The sequence below is a fragment of the Leopardus geoffroyi genome, chromosome C3 (genome assembly GCF_018350155.1).
Source record: "Leopardus geoffroyi isolate Oge1 chromosome C3, O.geoffroyi_Oge1_pat1.0, whole genome shotgun sequence".
NCBI classification, from domain to species: Eukaryota; Metazoa; Chordata; class Mammalia; order Carnivora; family Felidae; genus Leopardus; species Leopardus geoffroyi.
Window position 1 is genome coordinate 63818651 of NC_059338.1, and position 10466 is coordinate 63829116.

Sequence of the window (10466 nt, forward strand, 5' to 3'; positions counted from 1 at the left end):
CACATGCACACATATATACATACACACACGCATATACACATACACACATGCTTGTATACACACACATGCATATATACATACACACGCATATACACATACAGACATGCATATACACACATGCATATATACATACACATACATATATACACATATGCACATATACATACACATACATATATACATACACATGCATATACGCATATACACATGCATATATACATACACACATACATATATACACAAATATGCATATATACATGCATATATACATAAATCACAGCCCCATCCTTAGACTTTTTTCCCCCTTCTTTGCTCTGCAATCACAAAGTCTAGGACAATGGAGAAGGGTTCAAAGTCAGCTGTCATCTCTTTCTGGTCCTTTTTGTCAGTGCTGTGACATCAAAATCCCTGCTGGGCCCCTCCCCAGCCACAGGTGACATTGACCTTGCCCCCGCAGGAGAAAGCCTTGGCAGGGCCAAGTGGGGAGGCTCCAGGGTGGCTGGGATGAACCAAGGCACCCATCTCAGGAGACCGTGCGGCCATTGATTCTACCCGCCAAGTGCCTGGAGGGAGAGTGACCGCCTTCTCTGGGCGCCGCACAAAGTACCAACTGTGAGAGGTGCCTATCAGGCCTCACCGATCTGCTTGGGGATGACAGTGTGTGCCTTTGTGAGCTGAGGCTGAACACAGCACTGGTAGGGAGGAAGAACACACCATAATGAGTGTGGTGTCTTCATCTGTCCCGCATTAGGTAATTTGCTGCATTGAGATTCCCTGTCAATTTAAAGAGAAGCCAGGGGGGGAGGTGAGCAGCAGAGTCACTATAGAAAAAAGAAAGAAGGAAAAGTGGTCTCACCTGCACCAATGTATTCACTGGGCAGAGAAAGAAGATCCCACACAAAGAGAAAGGAGAAAGAGGAAGCTCTTGTTTCCTAACTTGTTCATTCCCCACAGTCAAGGGTTCCTGCATGATCAGGGGTGTTTCCCAGGAAAATAGAAATTCAGAAGGAATGCCATTTCACCCACTATATAGAGTGAAGTATTCCCGATGAATCCAGATTTGAGGAAGAAGGTCTGGAACTTACCCCTTGAGCTCCCCACACAGACTCTGCACCCATCCCATTGTCCTGGGCTGTGATGAGCAGGAACAAGTCGGGAGGCCGGTGGGGACTGGGGAATTGCAGAATTGAGGGGCACAACAACCCCGACCTGTTGCTTCTACAGAGTCTTTCCTTGGCCACATGGCCACGCCCCGCCCCCCCAGGCTGGCTCCTCCCCAGAGCTGGGACTGAGTCTCTCTAAGGTTGTTTACCCTGGTCTGTCTTGACCCAGGGTACTAGTATGTTTTAGTAGCCCCTCTAATTGTAGAACTCCTTGAGAGCAGGGACTATATCTTACATGCTGTGGGTCCCCCTGAAGTTCTGAGCTCAGTGCCTTGTATGTGGCTGACATTTACAACACGTGTTCAGTTGGAAAGGAATGGGGATATATTACACTGAGAGCCTCCCAGCTTCTCTCCTGCCATCTTGCATGAAACCACAGCACGATGCAGTGAAACAGGACACTGAGGAGCCAGCGTTGGGCTCTCCCCCAGCTTATAGGGCTGATGCTACAGCCATAATGTGCTTGGTTACTCGGAAGGGAAGAGAGGGGCAGGCCCAGCGCTGGGGAGCTGGGTTTGCCCTAGGGACCAGGAGGTGGAAGGAGGGCAGAAGGAAGGGGGCCACTGCAGGGTAGAGGCACATCTCTCCCTGGGGATGCAGACAGGACTGGATGGGGGAGAGGCATCCCTTCCAGCAAAAGTATCTCTGCTGATGCCCAGGTTGGGAAGAGGAGCCCTCCAGGCTTTGGGGGTCTCGGAGTTCCCTGTGCTTTAAGGAGGAAGGAAAGAGTCAACGCGAGGTGCTGACTCCAGGAAGCATGGCTCCTGCTGGAATCCTGCTGGTTCTGGTGGCTTCCTGCCCCAGAGATGGGGAGGAGCCCCCCTGGCCGCACTGCTTATGCACTGGTGCCCCAGCTGCGGCTGCGGGGCTTGGCGGGGAGGCCTCCGAGTCTGCACACGGATCCCTGTGATTTCCTGCAGCAGGAATCACCCCGTGATACCAGCAGCAGGAAAGCACCTGTCTCCCTGGCACAGACCTGCCCCTCCCCTCCCCGCGCTCTGGAAGGGCCGGGAAGCCTGGTGCAGTGCGCAGAGGACCACGTGGGGCGGGAAGGCACCTTTCCAGCTACAGGCAGAAATGCCTCCCGGTGGCCCCTGTGCTGGGTGAACAGTGTGGCCCTCCCTTAGATGATCTCATTTCTTCTACCGCCACCAGAAGGGAAAGGGAGGCATTTAAAGAGGAGAGGGAAAAGGAGCCAGGATGCATTTTCGAGAGTCAGTGTGGAAAATTAGTCCTTGCGACCCTAACGGCTATTCTCCATTATGCATGCCCCCACCCCACAAACATACACTGTCGCTTTATTGCGAAGCAAAGTGTCTTCCCCCGGGCTCATCCAGAGCCTAAACAGCCAGGGACAGCGGTGGGCCTGAAGTCTCATTAAAACTTTATGCTGCAGGCGATGCAATTATTTTCACGGGCTCCCTTAAAATCTAAACGTGGCAGGTGAGGCTTACACGAAAGGGGTCGGAGCCCTTCTGTGGGTGGCGTCCTTCCAGCTGTTACACACCAGATAAATAATGCCTTGCACATCTGCCAGTCAGGTAGTCCGGGAAAGCTCAGAGTGCGTGGGAATCACCGGAATACTGGGGCCGGCTTGTTAAGGAAAGGGAAACCAACGTTCCTCCATCTCCGTGTAAGTGTCATACTCTCCCCCAAAGAAGCTCTTGCTGAACAGGGAGGCAGTGGCCAGAGGTTCCGTGGCCCTCCGTCCAGTTACACTAAACTCACACACGAGGCCAGATGGCGTGGAGCAGGGCTGTTTGCTCCCTGCTCTGAGTGGCAGAAAGGCAAGAGAAGGACCACAGGGCTCCTTCCGCTACTTCCCTGCAGGCCTGCGCCCCCGCAGGCTCCCAGAGCCAGCCTGCCCATCCCCTCTTCTCCCGGCTCACTCGCGCGGTTGACCGTGGCTGGGGAGGTCAGAGACGCTGCCTTGTCCTGGCCTCCCCGAGCGATCAACTTCGCAAACAGAAATGGTATCTCTTCTCCAAGCCTCAGCACCCCTGCTCCAACCTTCTCACGCAGCCCCCCCAGCACTGCTGGGGCACCTACTGCGGATCATGCCGCTATGCCAGCTCAGGGCAAGGAGAAAATGGCAAGGATCTGTGGACTCAAGGATCACAGAGATTTTTGAGAGAGAAAAGATGTAACATTGGTAAAGAGTGCAAAATCAGTAGCCTGGGTCAAAAATGAAAAATGCTCCGTGGCCCAAGCTCCCGGGTTTCCCAGGATAGCCCCGATCTCCAATACTCTGCCCTCGTAAGTCACTAAAACGTTCAGTTCTTCTGGCATTTAGGGACACCTAAACAGCATCTCTCAGACTGCCCATCACATCTGGAAGCCACACGAAATCCTCTTTCAGACGGTGTCTATTCTGACTCGGGAGCTGTGGCCCCGTCACCAAGGTGCAGTAAGATTGAACTTCCATCTGGGGTGACCGAGCAAGTTTCCAAGAGGAAGGGGACGTGGGGGAGCCTGAGCTGAGGGGTTGCCAATGACAGGTGTCTCTCTGCAGAAGGAATCATGGGAGGCCAAGAACACACTCCCGAGGCCACGTGGATGCAGGCCGGGTGGGGAAAAGATGCTGGGCAGCTGGGCTGTGAGCGAGCATTGGAGGATACAGACACCTAGAGGAAGGGTGTGGACTTGACGATGTCACATCAGCCAGATGGTGTTCTAGAAGGCACCGTGTTCTACCAGGTGTGAGCAGATGGTCCGTGCAGGAGGAAAGGTGTGCTGGGCGCTCCCCTTCTCTGTCTCCCTCTGTTCTCTGAAAGGCTGACCTCTGTGGACTGTAAGGGTGAATCCCGTGCCCCTTGACTTTGGGTTGGGTTCAGGTGATGTGAGGATTGACAGGTGCCTGGAAGGCGGGAGGGGAAAGAGGCTGGGGTATCTATTTCCCGGGCTTCTCCCTGAGGTGGCCAGTGCCTCTAGGAGAGGTCTCAGCCCCTGTCAGGCAGCAGTCCCCACGCCCATACCTGTCCCAGGCTCTGTCTTACCTCATCCCTAATTTCCTCGGCTAGTCCCCGGGTGCTCCATCATCCCCTCGTTGGTTTCCTTAATCTGTTCACACTTTTGCTAATAGTCCCCGCAATTACTCCTTCGAATCAGCCATCTGTTTCCTGCCAGGATCTCAGTCAAGTAAATTTGGGGGAAATGCTTGAAAATTTGCAATGCTTATTAACATCTTAAGGCTCCAAAAAGTCCTGCTGTAAAGAAACTCTTTAATTTTGTTTGATCTACAAAATCTCCACCACCACCACCCCCAACCCCCGCCCCCCACCATGGAATCCCTACCAATCGTTACAGAGGTTAAGACCTGCTGTTGTAAACTAACGGTCCTTTGCGGAAGGGAGCGACATACAGAAGCAATGTTTTAAGAAAATGGGTTTGACCTGTGGGAAGGATAGATTGGGAGGAACAGAGACCGGGGGTGGGGGGGAGGGGGGTTGTTTCTGGAAGGAACATGGTAAGAGTCTCAGCATGAAGGTGTGACTTAGGTCGTGAGAGCGGGGACAAGGGAACACGAAAGCTGAGATGCTCTGCGGCGTCCCTTTCTGGCAACTGGGACCACTCTCACCCCCCACCCCCTGTGAGAACCGAGCCTCTGTGCGTGGCGACTTCCCTGACTCAGCAGCCTCCTCCTTTTGGAGAATCTTATTAGGGATGCTCAGGAAGTACCATATGTTACCCCCAAAAGTTGACAGGACCGAGGAGTAGAATGAAATCTGACCGTTAAGTCCATGCGGCCTCCTCCCCCGTGACGTACAGGTCAGAGTGGAGGCTGTTTCAGTAAGAAATCTGCAGAGTTGATTAACGATGACATGATTAACGCGAGTCAGATCAAGATGCTGAATTAGATGATTTGAAGGGTAATTAATAGGCCAGACCCGGGTCTCATGTTGATGTCAAACTGCTCTTTTCTCAAGAATCTCTTTGGTCAAGGGCCTCAGTTTACGAGGTTCTGTGTGAATAGGACTTCAGCCTGACCCTCCCCCACCCCCCCAACAAAGTCATTCAAGAAGAAAGAACACCATTCTCTTGACTTTCTGCAAACTCCCGGACTGAGGTCACCACGGAAGTCTGTCTTTCCCTGCAGAGGCTCGCGCCATGGCCTGTGGGGGCCTGCACCCGCTCCTGTCACGGTCTGCATTTATGTCACTGCTGGGTACTTTACCCTGATTGAACCTTGCCACAGAACTCCAGAGAGGGAGCTGGGAACCCAGGTCTGCAAACGGGCCCGTTGTTAAGGTGATATAATCAATTCTCAATCATTTGCAACGAGGAAAGTCCGCTCAGCAGGGCTGGATGCAGCAGATTCTACACCCCACCGCTACAGAGAGTCTCGGTCAGGGTGAACCTGGAGGGACCCCTTTCTTTTTATTTCTTTTCTTTTTTTTATGTTTTGTGTTTAATATTTGAGAGAGACAGAGAGAGACAGAGCGCGAGCAGGAGAGGGACAGAGAGACAAGACAGAAGCTGAAACAGAGACAGAAGCTGAAGCAGGCTCCAGGCTCCAAGCTGTCACAGAGCCCAATGCGGGGCTCGAACTCATAAACCTCGAGATCATAACCTGAGCCAAAGTCGGACGCTTAGCCAACTGAGTCCCCCAGGGGCCCCTGGAAAGAGCCTTTTCTAAGCCATTTGGACTCAGTGGATGACAGCTTTCCTGGAGCAGAGAACATGGCTTTTCAAGACATCTGATGACTGTCTCCAACACTCAGGGGCATCCGCAAGGAGGAGTGGGGAGCTAATTCCCTGCAGCGAGTGTGGGCCTCGAACAAACAGTCAAAATGGTAGACTGGGGCTCAATTTTGATTGAGCCAAAGGAAATTCCTGCTATCTTTGGCAACTCGCAGAGAGAATAATAATAATAATACAGATCTATCACTGGCAGTTGATTGTAAATCCATTCTGCCTGTATTTCAATAGACAGCAGATCTTCTTAACTTTCCCAGGCAAAAAGAGAGTAGAAATCTCCAGTGACTTCAATTGCGCAACCTGGAAAATTCTAGAGCAGAAAACAAGACACCCTCGCCTGCCTTGAGAAAAGTCTTTTAGTGCCTGAACATGTTCGACACATTTCCTTGACATGGAACTTACAGAGCGGTCCATTCCGTTTTTCTCAAGGAATGGATGGGTCAGTTTCCAAATTGTAATCTTCACGTTCAAAGAGGCTGGGTGAAGCCAAAAATCTGAGCCTCAGAGAGACTCTATCACTGGGATCTGGAAAGCACCCAGGCATGGAAGGCCTCATGGGTTAGTTCAAGAGTTTTACCTTTTTTGTTGCTTGGAATGATCCATTGTCCCACGGATAACTTAGTCAAATCCATGTGTACTGATACACATACACACACATGCGCATATATACCTTCCTGCACACATACACACACTGCATACAAACACATATAAACGTATACACACGTATACACATGCACATACACACACATACACATCTTCTTTTAAAGAAGAAAGGATCTTTTTTTAAAGCATTTATTTATTTTGAGAGAGAGAGTGAGAGAAGGGCAGAGAGAGAGGGAGAGAGAGAATCCCAAGCAGGCTCCACCATGTCGGTGCAGAGCCTGACGCGGGGCTCGATGTCACAAACTGTGAGATCATGACCTGAGCTGAAATCAAGAGTTGGACATTTAACCGACTGAGCCACCGGGAGCCCCTCAAGAAGGAAGGATCTTAAACAGACTTCCACAGTCTGTGCAGACCACAAAGACTGTATTTGCTAGGTGTAGAAGGCAAGAGAAAATGGGAGATTTAAGTTCCCTCTCCATAACAAAGCGATTTCTTGCAAATCTCCCCATCAGGAGGGATGAGATGACATGCACTATTTGCTTGAACGTGGGCTGAACCCAGAGTATTCCAGCACCCGGGTTAGATCTCCTGCCTCAACCCTTCCTGTCTTAAGGCATGAGACTCTCCCCCTCCCACCCGACCCCCATCTGCAAAGTCACTAAGAGGAAATTAGCCCCTGAATTATGGAGAATTCAGGTCCCGAGGCAAACTAGAGTCAGCAACAATGTAAGTACTGGGACAGATGACCAGGCCATCTTTGTGCCTTTAGTGTGACACTTCGGGGAGTTCATTTGCACTCAGAGGGAAGTTCGATTTATAGGTGTGGACATTGAGGCTTATGGAGTAGAAAGATTGCTAAGCACCAAGCCAGGACGAAAAGACAGGTGTCCTGACCGAGGCTGTGTCTAAGAGCCAAAACAGCCACTCAGAGGCTCGGGGAACAAAACAATCCAGCCAGCTGTTTTGCATCCTTTTGCCCTGTGACCAGGTAGAGAAGCATTGGGTGGGGCAACCCCCATCAGCTAAGCTCACCCCAGGGTCCAGCCACTGAGAGCCCGTCCCCTTCCTAGGGCCCAGTTGCAATTGAACCCAAGGGTGGGCTTCTTGGAGTCAAGACCCTGTAAACCCAGCCTCTTGCCGTGAAGGAGTGGCTTTGGTCTCTCTGGGTCCTTGAGGTCCCCGAGTGGTGGAGGACAGCGTGTGTCTGCCAGCCCGGCTGCACGTCACTGAGAATAAGATGGGACAGTACGGGTCCTTTCTTGAGTTCTGCAGGAAACACCTCACTGTTTTCTTCTACGTAGCCCAGAGTGCCCCCAAATACCTCATTAATAAGGTGGGTAAGCATCTCGTGTGTCCCTCTTGCCAGATCATATCTTGGAGAGAACAAAAATCAATAGTGATCTGTTATCCACCCACCCAGAATAACTCTGGGGGATGTTTCAGAATGAGGCAGGAAAGGAATCCCTGCAGCTTCCCTTGGGTGACAATGGTGAGGGACATGAGGGCGCCTCGTTCTACCCCATCAGAAACCAGATTTCAGGGAGGGAGGGGCTGGGGAAGCCGCGTTTGCCCCCCCAGCCACCCCCACTTCTCCCTTCTCTGTCCTCTGCCACATCACCTAAGGGGCTCTTTATTTAGCCTGTGACACAGAGAGATCCTACCTGGATTAAGTCACGGGTTTATAGGAGCTGGTCTGTTTTCAAGAGCCAAGCAAAAATGTGATGGAAAGTGCGGAGAACGTGTCTCATAAACAGCATCAGAGGAAGGGCAAGAGGAGAGAGTGGTGACTCTTGCCGCGTATTCTATGCTCTGTTTATGTTTGCAACAAGTGATTTTCCATTCCTCGCGAGCGTCGTGCGAGCATCGTGTGAGGGTCACTGAGACAACCCCTCAGGCCCCGGGAAAAATACAGATCCGAACAGAAGCAGAATAGCCGCGCTGGCCGGCCAGTGCCACGACAGCGCTGACTCTGTTCCAGTGGGGGGTTTTCCTTCCTTGCCATTTTGTGCTTGTGCTCTGCTCTACGTTAAGCTCTTTGTGGGGGAGACTGTCAACCCTGCCTCCACTTCCTCTCCTGCTACTAAAGCCGAGCCTGGCACACAGTAGGTGCTCAGTACCTACTTGTTGGAGTGAGTGGCATTTTCCCCCAAGAGGACCCCGTTACCCACAAAGAAAGGATGCCGACCCACAGCCCGCGGCTCTTGGTTCCTCCACACAGACTCGTGTATAAGGACTTGTTTAGCGACGCTGAACCACACGGAAAGAGCAGGGGGCGGAGGCGTCCCACAGTCCAGGACTCGAGCTCATGTTCTGCCATCTGCCAGCTGCGTGATGTCGGGAGAGTTTTTAAATCTCTGTTCCTTGGGGTGCCTGGGTGGCTCCATTGGTTGAGCGTCCAACTTGGCTCAGGTCATGATCTTGCGGTCTGTGGGTTTGAGCCCCACATTGGGCTCTGTGCTGACAGCTCGGAGCCTGGAGCCTGCTTCGGATTCTGTGTCTCCCTCTCTCTCTGCTCCTCCCCTGATCAAACTCTGTCTCTCTCTGGAAGGAAGGAAGGGAGGAAGGAAGGAAGGAAGGAAGGGAGGAAGGAAGGAAGGAAAGATATTAAAAATTTTTAAATAAATCTCTGTTCCTCAGTTTTCTTATCTGTAAAGTGGGGAGAGTAATTGCACCTGCTTCAATGATGTGCTGATTATGAAGCACTTAGCACAGTACCCAGGACATGCAGGTGCTGAATGAGCATCTGCTCCTTTTCCTCATACATTACCCCTTGGCAGAAGGGAAAATGAGCTGACTCCTGCCAGCGATGGTAGAGAGGTGGTTGAGAGAGTTTCGCTGGTGGGGGGGGGGGGCCTTCTGGGAAAGACCCCTAGCTCAGGATGCACAGGTCGAGCGTAAGGCCCCGTGAAGGGATAGCCTGTGGCCAGGGCACCCCCCCCCACCTGCCCAGCCTAGCTCAACGGGGTACAAACATCTTGAAAGAGACAGCGCCGTGGTGATATGTTTTTATAAATAGGCATGACAGGGCTAGAGAACAGAGAATGTGCAGCCAACACTTTGCAAGCTCCAAAAAGCAAACTCAGAAAGACCACGTGTCCGAAGCACAGAGCTTATGGGGCACCCGCTCCTGAACCCCCATTTTTCTCCTGCTCCTGCAGCCATGTCCTCATCAGGACAGTCCCATCTCCCAGGCTGGGATGGCCAACAGGGGAGGGAGAGCTAAGGAGAAGCTTTGGAGACGATGGAGGGACAGATCTGAGGCTGGGCAGTGACACGGGGCCGGACACGTGGCCACTGTCCATCCTTTGAACAAGCACGTTGCCATCCTTAAAACAGGGATGGGAGAGGCAGAGGCAGTGAGGACGCCCTCCCACCCTCCCACCCTCTGACGCCTCTCCTGTTTATCAAGCCTTCCTGAGTGCAGACAACGTGCCGGAGTCAGGATGGTGGGTCAAGTGGATGCAGTCCCCAGCTTCCAGAGAGACACCTCGTGTGACAGGCACAGCAGCACAGACTCTCAAGCTGGGAAGTGTTGGGAAGGGAGCCGGGAGGGCGTCGCCCGAACTCCCCTGCTCCACTGCTCCTCCGTGACTTCAATTTTCTGAACGGCCAGCCGTCTTCCTGCCTAAGGAAGGAAAAGGAGCAGGAAACCAACTATCTGTGCTGGACACTGGTGGTACCAGGGCCTGGCCACGATTGCGTGGCAGGGTCCTGGGACCCCTGGGAAACTGAGGCCCCCACTATAAGGAACTTGGCTGAGACCCCCACAAGGGGTCAGAAGAGGAGTTGGGACCCGAACTCTGGTCTTCCTGACTCAGGAGCTCAGGGACCTATTCTCCGGCGCTCACTTCTCCTGGCTGACCTTCCTGGGGCCCTGGCCGGCTTGCTGGAGGCTTCCCAGACCCCCGTGCCCTCTGGCATCCAGCCACAGCCCTTGTCCCAGGTGAGCACCTGAGCAGAGGCCCCGGGGCCCTTCAGAGACAGGCCTGGGGCGACTCC